Below are 16050 nucleotides of genomic sequence, written 5' to 3'. Positions count from 1 at the left end.
CTGCTGCCCCGACACCACCTACATTATACTTATTAACCCCTAATCTGCTGCCCCAACACCGCCGCCACCTACATAAAGTTATTAACCTGTATCCTGCCGCTCCTGGAGCCCACCACAACTAAATAAATGTATTAACCCCTAAACCCCTGGCCTCCCACATCACTAGCACTTACTAAACTTATTAACCCCTAAACCGCCAGCCCCCACATCGCTATAAACTAAATTAACCTATTAACACCTAAACCTAACAACCCCTTAACTTTACATTATATATTAACTCATCCCTATCTTATAATAAATTTAAACTTAGATTTAAATTAAACTATATTAAACTAATAATTAATCTACCCTAACTGTTATACTAAAATTCCATTAAACTGTATTAAACTAATAATTAATCTACCCTAACTGTTATAATAAAACTACATTAAACTACAAATTAAATTAACTATATTATATATTTAAACACCTAACCCTACTCAACTAATTACTAAATACAATAAAAAATTACAAAGTTACAAAAAACTAACAACTAAGTTACAAAAAATAATAAACACTAAGTTACAAAAAAATAAACACTAACGCTTAGATTTAGAGTTTGGCGTTAGCCATCAAAACCAGCGTTAGAGGCTCCTAACGCTGGTTTTGGGCTACCGCTAGTATTTAGAGTTTTGTAAGTAAGGATCTAACGCTCACTTTCCAACCGCAACTTTTCCATACCGCAGATCCCCCTACGCCAATTGTGTAGCCTATCTTTTCAATGGGATCTTTCTAACGCCGGTATTTAGAGTCTTGGCTGAAGTGAGCATTAGAAATCTAACGACAAAACTCCAGCCGCAGAAAAAAGTCAGGAGTTAAGAGCTTTATGGGCTAACGCCGGTTCATAAAGCTCTTAACTACTGTGCTCTAAAGTACACTAACACCCATAAACTACCTATGTACCCCTAAACCGAGGTCCCCCACATCGCCGCCACTCTATTATAATTTTTTAACCCCTAATCTGCCGACTGCACACCGCCGCAACCTACGTTATCCCTATGAACCCCTAATCTGCTGCCCCTAACACCGCCGACCCCTATATTATATTTATTAAACCCTAATCTGCCGCCCCCAACGTCGCCGCCAGCTACCTACAATTATTAACCCCTAATCTGCCGACCGGACCTCACCGCTACTATAATAAATTTATTAACCCCTAATCCGCCTCACTCCCGCCTCAATAACCCTATAATAAATAGTATTAACCCCTAATCTGCCCTCCCTAACATCGCTGACACCTAACTTCAAGTATTAACCCCTAATATGCCGACCGGACCTCACTGCTACTCTAATAAATTTATTAACCCCTAAAGCTAAGTCTAACCTTAACACTAACACCCCCCTAAGTTAAATATAATTTAAATCTAACGAAATAAATGAACTCTTATTAAATAAATTATTCCTATTTAAAGCTAAATACTTACCTGTAAAATAAACCCTAATATAGCTACAATATAAATTATAATTATATTGTAGCTATTTTAGGATTAATATTTATTTTACAGGCAACTTTGTATTTATTTTAACCAGGTACAATAGCTATTAAATAGTTATTTACTATTTAATAGCTACCTAGTTTAAATAATTACATAATTACCTGTAAAATAAACCTAACACTACACTATCAATAAATTAATTAAATACAATACCTACAAATAAATACAATTAAATAAACTAACTAAAGTACAAAAAATAAAAAAGAACTAAGTTACAAAAAATAAAAAAATATTTACAAACATGAGAAAAATATTACTACAATTTTAAACTAATTACACCTACTCTAAGCCCCCTAATAAAATAACAAAGCCCCCCAAAATAAAAAAAATGCCCTACCCTATTCTAAATTAAAAAAGTTCAAAGCTCTTTTACCTTACCAGCCCTTAAAAGGGCCTTTTGCGGGGCATGCCCCAAAGAAAACTGCTCTTTTGCCTGTAAAAGAAAAATACAGCCCCCCAACATTAAAACCCCCCACCCACATACCCCTAATCTAACCCAAACCCCTCTTAAAAAAACCTAACACTACCCCCCTGAAGATCATCCTACCTTGAGTCGTCTTCACTCAGCCGAGCCACCGATGGAACTGAAGAGGAGATCCGGAGCAGCAGAAGTGATCCTCCAAGGGGCGCTGAAGAAGTCTTCCATCCGATGAAGTGATCCTCCAAGCGGCGCTGAAGAAGTCTTCCATCCAATGAAGTGATCCTCCAAGCGGCGCTGAAGAAGTCTTCCATCCAGGTGATGTCATCTTCCAAGCGGGATCTTCAATCTTCTTTCTTCAGGATCCATCTTCATTCCGCCGACGCAGAACATTCTTCTTCCCCGATGGACTACCGACGAATGAAGGCTCCTTTAAGGGACGTCATCCAAGATGGCGTCCCTCGAATTCCGATTGGCTGATAGGATTCTATCAGCCAATCGGAATTAAGGTAGGAAAATTCTGATTGGCTGATTGAATAAGCCAATCAGATTCAAGTTCAATCCGATTGGCTGATTGGATCAGCCAATCATATTGAGCTTGCATTCTATTGGCTGATCGTAACAGATTGAACTTGACGGATTGAACTTGAATCTGATTGGCTGATTCCATCAGCCAATCAGAATTTTCCTACCTTAATTTGGATTGGCTGATAGAATCCTATCAGCCAATCGGAATTCGAGGGACGCCATCTTGGATGACGTCCCTTAAAGGAGCCTTCATTCGTCGGTAGTCCGTCAGGGAAGAAGGATGTTCCGCGTCGGCGGAATGAAGATGGATCCTGAAGAAAAAAGATTGAAGACCCCGCTTGGAAGATGACATCGCCCAGATGGAAGACTTCTTCAGCGCCGCTTGGAGGATCACTTCATCGGATGGAAGACTTCTTCAGCGCCCCTTGGAGGATCACTTCTGCCACTCCGGATCTCCTCTTCAGTTCCATCGGTGGCTCAGCTGAGTGAAGACGACTCAAGGTAGGATGATCTTCAGGGGGGTAGTGTTAGTTTTTTTTAAGGGGGGTTTGGGTTAGATTAGGGGTATGTGGGTGGTGGGTTTTAATGTTGGGGGGGTTGTATTTTTCTTTTACAGGCAAAAGAGCAGTTTTCTTTGGGGCATGCCCCGCAAAAGGCCCCTTTAAGGGCTGGTAAGGTAAAAGAGCTTTGAACTTTTTAAATTTAGAATAGGGTAGGGCATTTTTTTATTTTGGGGGGCTTTGTTATTTTATTAGGGGGCTTAGATTAGGTGTAATTAGCTTAAAATTGTTGTAATATTTTTTAAATGTTTGTAACTTATTTTTTTTATTTTTTGTAACTTAGCTTTTTTTATTTTTTGTACTTTAGTTAGTTTATGTCATTGTATTTAATTGTAGTTATTTGTAGTTAATTTATTTAATTGATTTAATGATAGTGTAGTGTTAGGTTTAATTGTAACTTAGGTTAGTTTTAATTTTACAGTTAAATTTCTCTTTATTTAAGCTAGGTAACTATTAAATAGTTAATAACTATTTAATAGCTATTGTACCTAGTTAAAATAAATTGAAATTTGCCTGTAAAATAAAAATAAATCCTAAAATAGCTACAATATAATTATAATTTATATTGTAGCTATATTAGGGTTTATTTTACAGGTAAGTATTTAGCTTTAAATAGGAATAATTTATTTAATAAGAGTTAATTTATTTCGTTAGATTTAAATTATATTTAACTTAGGGGGGTGTTAGTGTTAAGGTTAGACTTAGCTTTAGGGGTTAATACATTTATTAGAGTATCAGTGAGGTCCGGTCGGCAGATTAGGGGTTAATACTTGAAGTTAGGTGTCGGCAATGTTAGGGAGGGCAGATTAGGGGTTAATACTATTTATTATAGGGTTATTGAGGTGGGAGTGAGGCGGATTAGGGGTTAATAATTGTAGGTAGGTGGAGTTAATAAATATAATATAGAGGTCGGCGGTGTTAGGGGCAGCAGATTAGGGGTACATAGGGATAACGTAGGTTGCGGCGGTGTACGGAGAGGCAGATTAGGGGTTAAAAAAATATGCAGGTGTCAGCGATAGCGGGGGCGGCAGATTAGGGGTTAATAAGTGTAAGGTTAGGGGTGTTTAGACTCGGGGTACATGTTAGGGTGTTAGGTGCAGACTTAGGAAGTGTTTCCCCATAGGAAACAATGGGGCTGTGTTAGGAGCTGAACGCTGCTTTTTTGCAGGTGTTAGTTTTTTTTCCAGCTCAAAATGCCCCATTGTTTTCTATGGGGGAATCGTACACGTTTTTGAAGCTGGCCGCGTCCGTAAGCACCGCTGGTATTGAGAGTTGCAGTGGCGGTAAGTATGCTCTACGCTCCCTTTTTGGAGCCTAACACAGCCCTTCTGTGAACTCTAAATACCAGCGGTATTTAAAAGGTGCGGGAGAAAAAAAGCATGCGTAGCTAACGCACCCCATTGGCCGCAGAACTCTAAATCTAGCCGTAAGTTACACAAAATAAAAAATAAATTATCAAATATTTAAACTAATTATACCTAATCTAAGAGCCCTATGAAAATAAAAAAGTCCCCCCCCCAAATAAAAAAAACATAGCCTACAATAAACTAACAATGGCCCTTAAAATGGCCTTTTGTGGGGCATTGCCCCAAAGAAATCAGCTCTTTTACCTGTTAATAAAAATTACAAATAACCCCCCAATGGTAAAACCCACCACCCACACAACCAACCCCCCCAAAAAAAACCTAATTAAAAAAAAACCTAAGCTCCCCATTGCCCTGAAAAGGGCATCTGTATGGGCATTGCCCTTAAAAGGGCATTTAGCTCTTTTTCAATTGCCCAAACCTTAATCTAAAACTAAAACCCACCCAATAAACCCTTAAAAAACCCAAACACTAACCCCTGAAGATCCACTTACAGTTTTGAAGAGCCGACATCCATCCTCAACGAAGCCGGGAGAAGTCCTCAGCGAAGCGGCAAGAAGTCCTCAACGAAGCCTGGAGAAGTCTTCATCCAAGCCAGCAGAAGTGGTCCTCTAGTCGGGCAGAATTCTTCATCCAGACGGCATCTTCTAACTTCATCCATCCTGCGTGGAGCGGCTCCATCTTCAAGACATCCGACATGGAGCATTCTTTTCTTCTGACGACTAAAGACGAATGAAGGTTCCTTTAAATGACGTCATCCAAGATGGCGTCCCTTTAATTCTGATTGACTGATATAATTCTATCAGCCAATCGGAAATAAAGGTGACAAAATCCTATTGGCTGATGCAATAAGCCAATAGGATTGAGCTTCGATCCTATTGCCTGATCGAATCAGCCAATAGGATTGAGCTTGCATTCTATTGGCTGTTCCAATCAGCCAATATCTGATATCTGATAATTACTTTTTTATTTTGTGTAATTTAGTGTTTGTTTGTTTTTTGTAATTTAGGTAATTGTATTTAATTTATTTAATTGTAGTGTAATGTTAGGTGTTAGTGTAAAACAGCTTAGGTTTTATTTTATAGGTAAATTTGTATTTATTTTAACTAGGTAGTTAGTAAATAGTTAATAACTATTTAGTAACTATTCTACCTAGTTAAAATAAATACAAACTTAGTTGTGAAATTAAAATAAAGCCTAAGCTAGATACAATGTAACTATTAGTTATATTGTAGCTAGCTTAGGGTTTATTTTACAGGTAAGTATTTAGTTTTAAATAGGAATTATTAAGGTAATGATAGGAATTTTTATTTATATTTCTTTTAATTGTATTTAAGTTAGGGGGTGTTAGGGTTAGGGTTAGACTTAGGTTTAGGGGTTTATAACTTTAGTATAGTGGTGGCGATGTTGGGGGCAGCAGATTAGGGGTTTATAAATGTAGGTAGGTGGTGGCGATGTTAGGGGTGGCAGATTAGGGGTTAATAATATTTAACTAGTGTTTGTGATGTGGTAGTGCGGCGGTTTAGGGGTTAATATGTTTATTATAGTGGTGGCTATGTCCAGAGCGGCAGATTAGGGATTAATAACTTTGTAGGTAGGTTGTGGCGACATTTTGTGCGGGAGATTAGGGGTTAATAAGTATAATATAGGTGTCGGCGATGTTGGGGGCAGCAGATTAGGGGTTAATAAGTATAATGTAGGTGGTGGCGATGTCCAGAGTGGCAGATTAAGGGTTAATAAGTATAATGTAGGTGTCCGCGATGTCGGGGCGGCAGATTTGGGGTTAATAAGTGTAAGATTAGGGTCTTTAGACTCGGGGTTCATGTTAGGGTGTTAGGTGTAAACATAAATTTAGTTTCCCATAGGAATCAATGGGGCTGCGTTACGGAGCTTTACGTTGCTTTATTGCAGGTCTTAGGCTTTTTTTTACCCAGCTCTCCCCATTGATGTCTATGGGGAAATCATGCACGAGCACGTAAAACCAGCTCACCACTGAGTTAAGCAGCGCTGGTATTGTAGTGCGGTATGGAGCTCAATTTTGCTCTACGCTCACTTCTTGACTAATAACGCCGGGTTTATGAAAACCTGTAATACCAGCGCTGTAGGTAAGTGAACGGTGACAATAACGTGCAAGTTAGCAACACACCCCTCATACCGCAAAACTCGTAATCTAGCCATTAGTTATTTGCGTTGTGGGGGGTGGGCAGTTTAGAAGTTAATAGCTTAATAAGATTAATTGCGTTGTGGGGGGTGGCAGATTAGGGATTAATATATTTATTAGGTAGTTTGCAATGTGGGGGTTGGCGGATTTAGGGGTAAGTACTTTTATTAGGTAGATTGCAATGTGGGTGAATGGCGAATTTGAGGTTAATAATTTTATTAGGTAGATTGCGTTGTTGGGGGTTGGCGGTTTAGTGGTTAATAGATTTATTTTGTTTATTGCTTTGTGGGAGTTTGGCGGATTAGGGGTTAATATGTTTATTACAAACAAAACAAATAAATGAAGAGATAGTACCAAAATTATTTGAAATAATACAAAGTGCTAGCTACCTGGTAAGTAGAATTATACACTTATATCAGAAAGAAAGAAAGAATTGCACCAAAATAAGATGCAATTCAAAGACCAGGATATAAAGCAAAACACTATATAATAACTGAGATACTATGTGCAATGGGCCCCAGACAATACACATGGGCCCCACTTGCAACTCTGAACTAAACAGTTTAGTGATGAGGATGATCATGCATCAAATGACTTAGGTAAAGTTGCAGGTGTGTAATACAAAAGCAGAACAGATACCAGTATATCAAAAGCGTATGGGTGGAGAGGTGTGGCGGGCGTATATAATATAAAAATTCAAATAGACGTTCCAGTTGGGGGCGAGTATATAGCAAGATAAATAGAGCACATTAAGGCAGTAAAACAATACTCAAAGCCCCTGATGTTCATCCTCATCACTAATCATCTTACTCATCTACTCATCTATTCATGAACAGTTTATATTTATTGTTTCAGTCATCATCATCAGTCACCCATCCTTTGCTTTGGCTTGCTGTCATGTCATTTTCCATTTCATCAGCACTAGGATCAAGTTTTTTGCTATGAACTTTTAGTTTTTTGCTATGAATTTTTTGCCGGCTTAGGTTTAGTTCAGAGTTGCAAGTGGGGCCCATGTGTATTGTCTGTTTGTCCCTTGTGTGTTTATGTGGGGGTGTTGGTATGCTTTTGTTTTTTGCTGTTGTATTTCTTCATTTGAAAATTACAGAAGCATGTTTTGTTTAGTGGTGTTTTTTATAGAAATCTGTCATAAATAAATTGCACATATTTTTTGACCTATTATAGTATCTCAGTTATTATATAGTGTTTTGCTTTATATCCTGGTCTTTGAATTGCATCTTATTTTGGTGCAATTCTTTCTTTTTTTCTGATATGTGTATAATATGTTTATTAGATACTTTGCGATGTTGGGGGATGGCGGATTATTGGTTAATATACTTTTGGCTAGATTACGAGTTGTGTGTTAGGCTTAAAAAGCAGCGTTAGCCGGTCCTAACGCTGCTTTTTAACGCCCACTGGTATTACGAGTCTTGCAGGTACAGGTGTACCGCTCACTTTTTTGGACGGACTTGGAAATACCGCAAATCCACTTATGTAAATTGCGTATCCTCTTTTTTCAATGGGACTTGCATAGCGACCGGTATTTCAAGTCTGACAAAAAGTGAGCAGTAGACCCTCTCCTGTCAAGACTAGTACCGCATTTTAAAGTCAGTAGTTAAGAGTTTTACACTACAACGCTGTAGCATAAAACTCTTAACTAAAGTGCTAAAAAGTACACTAACACCCATAAACTACTTATTAACCCCTAAACCGAGGCCCTTCCGCATCGCAAACACTATAAAAAATGTTTTAACCCCTAATCTGCCGAACCGGACTTTGGCACCACTATAATAAATATATTAACCCCTAAACTGCTGCACTCCTGCGTCGCAAACACTAGTTAAATATTATTAACCCCTAATCTTCCATCCCTAACATCGCCGACACCTACCTAAATTTATTAACCCCTAATCTGCCGCCCCCAACGTTGCCGTCACTATATTAAAGTTATAAATCCTAAATCTAACCCTAACACCCCCTAACTTAAATATAATTTAAATAAATCTAAATAAATATAACTATCATTAACTAAATTATTCCTATTAAAAACTAAATACTTACATATAAAATAAACCCTAAGCTAGCTACAATATAACTAATAGTTACATTGTATCTAGCTTAGGGTTTATTTTTATTTTACAGGCAAGCTTGTATTTATTTTAACTAGGTAGAATAGTTATTAAATAGTTATTAACTATTTAATAACTACCTAGTTAAAATAAATACAAAAGTACCTGTAAAATAAAACCTAACCTTAGTTACAATTACATGCAAACGAAAGGACTACACTGCGATCCTCTAAGGTTAGCATAGGTTTTTAATATCCATACATAGATGCAAAATATCTTGTTAGGCAACAGAGTTGTTAAAATCAAAAGAATAGGCAGAACATTTTCAGGAACCAGTCTGTCCTACATGTTTCGGTCAATTCCTTAATCATGAACATGACCGGCTACCCCTACTTCCTGCCTCTTAAGCCTGAAAGTGATCCCCTATTGGTTCCTCAGTCTGTTATAATTAACCCCTTATTGTTCAGCTGCTTGTTGCTATTATATGAGCTCTACCCCCTTAGTTGTTTAGAAAAAAACCTTATTAAGCTGTAACATATAAACATATTTATATAACCATATATGTATATAGTCTAAGCTTACTTAAAGCCTATGCATATAAGCAGAAACACTGATGGCTAATGACATTAGACTCATTATCAGGTACATTGCCCGATAACACTGGTTTATATTTATAACACAATTACCCCCTATTGTTTACAATAAGTATGTCACTGAATTTCCTAGAGTTTCATACCTCAACCGGTATATATATATATATTATAGGTAGGCTAATGCTGCAACACTGATTAGTAAGAGGATCCTAAGAAATTTATTCTAAGAACTGAACTACTATCTTTTCCAAAAAATTATCACATCCCCCTCTATATTGAAGCCCTGTGGTCTTCTTGTCTTCATTTTGAAGATCCAAAAGGCTTCACGCAGCATCAGACGTGCTGCTCTATCTCCCCCTCTAGGGAGGTTTCGAACACATTCTATAACCTGCTATGAGAGCGAAGTAACATCGCCCCCATGCACAGTGATAAAATGTTGTGAGAGGCCTGAGCTGTCTTTATCATGAGAGATGTCATTTAAATGCTCTCTGATCCTGGAGCGAACCTCCCTTGTTGTACACCCTATATACTGCCCATTGCACTGGGAACAATTTACCAAGTATACAAAAAAAGGGGTTCTACAATTTGTGCAATTAGCCAAATTGAATACCCGATTTGTTGTTGCTGACTGAAAGGTGGACGTAACTCTGCTATGCTGACAGGCTATGCATTTTGAGAAATGGCATTTAAAATGCCCTTTCACACTTAGCCAACTGCTGTTGGCCCTCTCTTTGTCCCTTAGTACACTGGGTGCCACCAAGTTGCCTATTGTGCATGCTCTCTTAGACACAAAGTTACACCCTTTGGACACATAGTCCTTCAAACTATCCTCGGCTGTAAGTATTGGTAGATGTTTACTAACAATACTGGTGATATCCTTAAACTGCGGGCTGTAGGTAGTGACCAGAGTTGGTCTGCTTGAATCATAGCCACTCCTTGGTCTAATGTTACCCCTCAATATCTCACTTCTATTCATTCTGGTCACCTCCAAATGGGCTCTATTGATGGTTTTGCGTGAGTAACCTCTCTCGGAAAGGAGACACTTCAGTGTCTCACTCTCCTTTGCAAAATCTTCTTCCAAGGAGCAGTTCCGCTTAATTCTCATGAACTGCCCCTTGGCCACCCCAAACCCCGTATGACGGGGATGGTTACTCCTAGCATGGAGCAAGGAGTTGGATGTGATTGGTTTGCGATATAGGGAAGTAGAGACCTTACCACTTAAAGTATCCCTCCTAAGTTCCACATCCAAATATGGTATTGTATTTGTCCCTGTTTGGGCAGTGAATTCCAAACCCACCCCATTAGAGTTAAGGTAAGTCAGAAAATCCTGCACTTCAGTAGTCTCCCACACCCAGATAAAAAGGAGATCATCTATAAATCGCTTATAAGATCTGATCCTATCTCTAAATGGGTTGTTATCTCCAAAGACGTGGGACAGCTCCCACCAACCCATAAAAAGGTTGGCGTATGATGGGGAAAACTTGGCCCTCATCGCTGTCCCACATCTTTGGAGATAAAAGGTACGCTCAAACTTGAAATAGTTATGTGTCAGGAGGAAAGTAAGGGCCTCGACCACAAACTCAATCAGATCCTCATGATAGTTGCTGAAATGCCGTAGCATATACCCTACGGCTTCAATGCCAAATTCATGAGGAATAGCCGAATAGAGGCCGACAACATCAACTGTTAACCATGTACAATTTTCCTCCCATATGACACTATCCATAGCCCTTATAAGATGTGTAGTATCTTTCAGATAAGATGGCAAAAAGTGAATGACTGGTTGCAGAAGGGACTCAATCCAGCCTGAGAGTTTTTCAAAGAGTGACCCTATGCCTGAGACAATTGGTCTACCCTTCACCTCCTCCAAGGTCTTGTGGACCTTGGGGAGGTGATGAAAAATACGGATGACAGGTTTTTGTACCATCAAGTATTCAAATGTCTCTTGGTCAATGTGTCCCCTCATCAATCCGTCATCCAAAAGATGTCTCAGTTCAATCCCAAACCACTCCGTGGGATTATAACTAAGCTCCTTATAAACCTGGATATCTGTCAACTGCCTCAAGGCCTCTTCAATATATTTGTCTCTCCCCATCACCACTATACAGCCCCCCTTATTTGCTTGTTTGATGACTATGTCATCTTTCATTCCTAGTTGTTCCAATGCCAGCTTTTGGGTTAGACTCATATTGTAACATATCTCAGCCTAATGTCACTATCCCTTTAAGACTTCCTTCTCTGACTGCTGCATTTGGGCAGTATTCACATTCAGCTTGCTTGCCTGCCTGATTAATCATTCATGCACCTGATTACCTCAGCCTCTTTTTAAGCCTTCTCAGGTCTAATGTGCTTGGCATTAACAGGTGATCCTGAACAACAGAGGCTTGTGTCAGTTTTCTGCTTGAACTTACCAACTATTCCAAGATACAGCATTTTCTATTACCTATGCTAAATATCATCAAACCGCAAGTATCAAAAATATCTCCATTCTGTTTCCTGGACACAGCTACTTAACAATCTCTGAACTTTATTATAAATCAACTATGCTTTTGCTTACCATCACTCTCATTACAATAACATCATCTTACTCAGAACTTTATAACTATTTCTGTGCTTCTAGTTGTCATTGCTGAAATAACCTGCAGCAAACCTAGTTTGATCAAACAGTAATTAATGCCTGAGACTTGTAACTTGTCCATCACTTGTGCTGCTCTGATTATACTGATATACAGCTTTACATAATATAATGAACTGTGAACCTGCAACAAACCTTGGTTTGCATTTATATGCACAAAACAGTAATTAATGCCTAAGACTTGCAACCTGTTTATCACTTGTGCTGCTGTGTTTAACCCTGACATACAACCTTATAAAACATTATGTACTGTGAACCTACAACAAACCTTACTTTGCATCTAAGTATCAAACTTCTACCTGTTTACTTTGGAGCCTAAACATTGCTATATATTTCTCTCATTGAATCCTGCAGCTACTCCTGTTAACTAATTATAACTCACAGTGAAGCCAGAATATATTGTAAACAAATATTGCACCCTCCATTAATTCTTCAATAACTTCTAGCAACTATGAATCACAGAATATCATCTATCCACGTCCAGGATACTCTTCCCCGGGTCAGGGGTCGGTGTCTTCAAATCCCTACCACTGCCCCGAGGGTCTGTTTCCTGAGCGCATGTACACCGGATCATGACAGAATGTTAATGCCTAAAAAAGGGATCCGCAGTGGTAGTGGATGCACCGACCCTCAAAGGAAAATAAAAAATTACAACATATCTCAGACCCAAGCAATCCCTAAAGGAAAACCAGAAGATTTTCATACTTTTAAAAATTTAAAGACACAGTACTCCTATTCTAGACTGTCCTCTACTCATGTTCGTGGTTACCATTTTGGTGAAACTGATCCTGAATCTGACTATGAAAATGAAGAGGATTTAACCATAGCTTCAGCAGAAAAAATTCAGATCTTTAAAGATTTAAAGAGACAGAACCACTTTTCTAAAATGTCATCTGTTCCTCATGTTCGTGATTACCATTTTGGTGAAACTGATTCTGAATCTGACTATGAAAATGAAGAGAATGTATCCATTGATTCAGCAGAAAAAAATCAGATCTTTAAAGATTTAAAGAGACAGAACCACTTTTCTAGAATTTCATCTGTTCCTCATGTTCGTGATTTCCATTTTGTTGAAACTGATTCTGAGTCTGACTATGTAACTGAAGAGGATGCATTCATAGATTCAGCAGAAAAAATTCAGACCTTTAAATATTTAAAGAAACAGGACTACTGTTCCAGAATACCATCTCCTCCTCCTGTTTGTGATTCCTATCCTGATGATACTGATTCTGAGTCTGAATATGTCAACAAGGAGGATGACTTCACAGATCCAGCTGAATTGGCATTAGACTGGTATGAGCGCAACTTTAATTCGCCACAAACTCAGACAAAACCTCAACCTATTTGCTATAATGACATCCTTGGTTGTTATATTTACAATATGGATGATAGAGACAGCTCCCATCATGAAACCTCTCATGGAAATACTGATCTTCCTATTTCTGATCTTCCCATGGAATCGTTAGATTGGACAGATTCAGAGCCGGAAGAAAAGACATCTGGTTTACAGACTGCTGTTTGGAGAAAAGGTCCCCTAAACTACTATGCAGATTTATTACATCAGAATTATGCATCCAGTGATGAAGAGGATTTCTGTTCTCAACCTGATATAAGGTACTACAAGCCACAATGGAAGCAACCTAAGAAGCCTCATACTGGGAAGAAATATCAGTTATCTAAGCTCTCTAAGAAAAAGAAGAAGAAGAAGAAGAAAGTCTTTCTGCCTACAGAAAATCAAAAGTGCAAAGAGGAAACTCAGCCTGAATCTCCTGTTTCAGTTTCTGTTGTGCCAGACCCTCTCTTGCCTCATGACACTGTCAACACCAAGCTGGATGTTGTCTCTAGTCACCATCTGTCTGTTCTTAAAGCATCTAATGGTATCTCTTCTCAGACTCTACAACAACTACAAAAACTGTTTCCAACTATTGATTTCTTGCATCCCACTCATGCTGCCTCAATGTCTATAAATCCTGTGCTAGAAACAAAAGATAATTTTGTTCCAGATATACAATCTAACAGTTTACCAGAGATAGTCCCTGGAGAATTTAGCTCTGATATTCAAACTCAAATAAGTATGCCTGCTGAACCCCAGACAACTTCTCAGTCAGAATCTTGTGTCACAATTCCTCCGCATCTACCTGAGTGTGGCAAATTTCAGTACACTTCACCTTCTCAAAATTCTTCTGTTACTGCATCTAAGAAATTGTTTCCCTTGGGAGATACTTTGCACCAACCTACATTTTCTACTACATCAGTTTCCTGTACAGGAATTCCTGATACTCAATCCTGTGAGGAAAACTTTGAACCAAGTTCGCAAGTGGACATTCTTGAACCTGAAACTTGTACAAAAGTTCTTCAAGAAGATTCCCCTGTGCCCATTCCTGTTCCTGTTTTCCATGATTATACTACTAAACCTGATATCAAGGTGGACTCTCCTGTTTTTGACCCTGGTATGGGTATTCCTTTGTTTAACCCAGAAATGGGTGTAATACTACTTGATCCTTAAGATAGCCATGCCCTCTACTCAGAAGCGAGTATGGTTCTTGGCTGTAAACTGGGTCTTGTTAATTCTTCGTTTATGAACCCTGAAGAAAGCCTTGCCCTCTGCTCAGAAGAGAGTATGGTTCCTGGCTCTAAAGTGGGTTCTTTTCCTTTCTCTTTAGTTGAACCTTGCCCTGGCATGGGCATTCCTTCACCCGATCCTACTGAGGATATTCCTGAACCTTGCCCAGATGTGGGTACTTCTGAACCTTGCCCTGGCATGGGCATTCCTACACTTGATCCTATTGAGGATATTCCTGAACCTTGCCCAGATGTGGGTATTCCTGAACCTTGCCCTGGTGTGGGCATTCATATACCTGTTCTTAGTGAGGACACTTTTGTTTCTGAATCCAGTAAGGAGACATTTAATATTGAATTAGAAGATGGCAAGAACTGGAAAAATCTTGCACTTTACACTCCTATCTCCTACTTTGAAGAAAGCCCTGCTATTGCGTTAGAAGTGGCTATAGCTTTTTCTTTTGGAGTATATCTAATCCTCAGCCAAGAGGTTAATTCTGAGGATACTCAAATCTCTGACCCAAAGGTGGTTAATCTGGTTATCAATCCAGAATGCTGCATCTCTATTTCTGAAGCTGAGGAAAGCCTATTCATATCTCTAGGACTGGCTGCCATTTCATTGGCTATGTACATGCTCATCTATCATGAAGAACATACGCCTATCTACCCTCAGGAAGATTCTGTGGTAGGAACCTCATTGTATGTGGCGTTCATGCATTCTCACTATGACTACAAAAAGGTTGACTTCAAGTTTTGCTCTCATAATTTTCAAGATCTTTTGATACCTGAATTACATGGCTTTTTCTTTGTCATTCAACTTTTTCAAGAGATCTCCAACCCTCCTTTCTTGATTTCCGATTGGACTCACTACCTTCATACACCTACTACCGGTTCTCCATATCATTTTTGTTCTCTCTCCTTTTGGATTGTGTTGGGCGCCCGGAGGTCGCCTTTAAGGAGGGCGATCTGTAACATATCTCAGCCTAATGTCACTATCCCTTTAAGACTTCCTTCTCTGACTGCTGCATTTGGGCAGTATTCACATTCAGCTTGCTTGCCTGCCTGATTAATCATTCATGCACCTGATTACCTCAGCCTCTTTTTAAGCCTTCTCAGGTCTAATGTGCTTGGCATTAACATTGAAGTTGTGATCCTGAACAACAGAGGCTTGTGTCAGTTTTCTGCTTGAACTTACCAACTATTTCAAGATACAGCATTTTCTATTACCTATGCTAAATATCATCAAACCGCAAGTATCAAAAATATCTCCATTCTGTTTCCTGGACACAGCTACTTAACAATCTCTGAACTTTATTATAAATCAACTATGCTTTTGCTTACCATCACTCTAATTACAATAACATCATCTTACTCAGAACTTTATAACTATTTCTGTGCTTCTAGTTGTCATTGCTGAAATAACCTGCAGCAAACCTAGTTTGATCAAACAGTAATTAATGCCTGAGACTTGCAACTTGTCTATCACTTGTGCTGCTCTGATTATACTGATATACAGCTTTACATAATATAATGAACTGTGAACCTGCAACAAACCTTGGTTTGCATTTATATGCACAAAACAGTAATTAATGCCTAAGACTTGCAACCTGTTTATCACTTGTGCTGCTGTG

Source organism: Bombina bombina, chromosome 5, assembly GCF_027579735.1.
Source record: "Bombina bombina isolate aBomBom1 chromosome 5, aBomBom1.pri, whole genome shotgun sequence".
NCBI classification, from domain to species: domain Eukaryota; kingdom Metazoa; phylum Chordata; class Amphibia; order Anura; family Bombinatoridae; genus Bombina; species Bombina bombina.
This window is presented reverse-complemented; position numbering follows the sequence as displayed.